Here is a 1,558-nt window from a genome sequence, read left to right on the forward strand (position 1 = left end):
AATAAAATAAAATAAAGCAGAATAAGGAGATGTAAAAGGATTTGAGGGGGAGAGTAGAAACGTTTTTTCTGATGAGATAACATTTGAGTAAGGATCTGTAGAGGATAAGGATGATGTTAGGATAAACAGTGCTCTGGGCAAGCTCAGAGGCACTGACGCAGAGATTTCTTGGTGTTCTGGAGGAAGATTTGAGATGCATGAGAGGGATTCAGGTCTGAAGAGTCTGGCGGCTGTCTGCTCAGACCTCCAGCCAATTCAGGGGCTCTTTTCCTCCCACTCTGCCTCCTGAACACTGGAGGGTAGTGGAAAGTTAGCAAAACCTATTTATCTGGAGGGCATGAGTCACCCCTAATGAATAAATCACCCCATGGCCAACAGAACCCACATGATGAAATTTAATCCTAGGGCTGGTGGTGTGGTTCAGAAGTAGAGGGTTTGTCTAGCATGCATGAGGCCATGGGTTTCATCCTTAATCCCCATTGTGAAGTATTAGAAGGTGGGACCTGGCAGAAGCTTTTAAGGGGTGGATTAGTCTTGAGGACTCTGGTGGATTACTGGGTTAGTTGTCTGCAGTGTGGCTCTGGTATGAAGGCCAGGGTGGCTCTGTCTCCTGGCTGTGTATTCCTCTCCTCTCGTGGGGGCCTGTGTCACCTTGGGGCTCCGCAGCATCTTCACAGCAAGAAGACATTTACCGGCAATAGCCCCTCACTCTTGCACTTGCCTGTCTCCAGAACTCTGAGCTAAATAAACTTCTACTCTTTATAAATAACGTGATCCATGCCAGGATTAGCGGCGCATGCCGGTAATACCAGCTACTCAGGAGCCTGAGGCAAGATGATCACAATTTCAATAAGGTAACTCAGAGTGATTCCTTCTCAAAATAAAATGTCCAAAGGGCTAGAAATGTAGCTCAGTGGTACAGCACTTGTCTAAAACCTGTCTACTGGGGCCGAGGAGATGGCTCAGTAGAATAAGCACTTCCCTGGCAAGTGCAAGGGCCCGAGTTCAATCCCCGGTTCCACACAAAAAAAGAATAAATAAATAAAATAAAACCTGTCTATGTTTTGTCTGTGCCCTGGAGTTTTGCAAGATGCTGAAATTTAGGCCACAGGTGGTGATGCACGTCTGTAATCCCAGCACTAACGAGGCAGAGGCAGCAGGATCACTGTGAGTTCAAGACCAGCCTGCACAACATAGCAAGATTCTGTCTCAAGAAACAAAAAAAAAAAAAAAAAAAAAAAAAAAGCTCTTCTGGTTCTCCTCCACGGCTCAGGATCAAGGTGAGAAGGAGAACCCCATGCAGAAACTTCGAATTCGCAAACTCTGCCTTAACCTTTGCGTTGGGGAGAGTGGAAACAGATTGACGCGGGCAGCCAAGGTACTGGAGTAGCTCACGGGCCAGATGCCTGTGTTTTCTAAAGCTGGATACACCGTCAGGTCTTTTGGCATCAGAAGAAGCGAGAAGATCGCTGTCTACTGCACAGTGCAAGAGGCAAAGGCCGAAGAAATCCTGGAGAAAGGCCTAAAGGTGCCAGAGTATGAATTAAGGAAAAGTACC

Source organism: Octodon degus, unplaced genomic scaffold (assembly GCF_000260255.1).
Source record: "Octodon degus isolate 3935 unplaced genomic scaffold, OctDeg1.0 scaffold00092, whole genome shotgun sequence".
Classification (NCBI taxonomy): Eukaryota; Metazoa; Chordata; class Mammalia; order Rodentia; family Octodontidae; genus Octodon; species Octodon degus.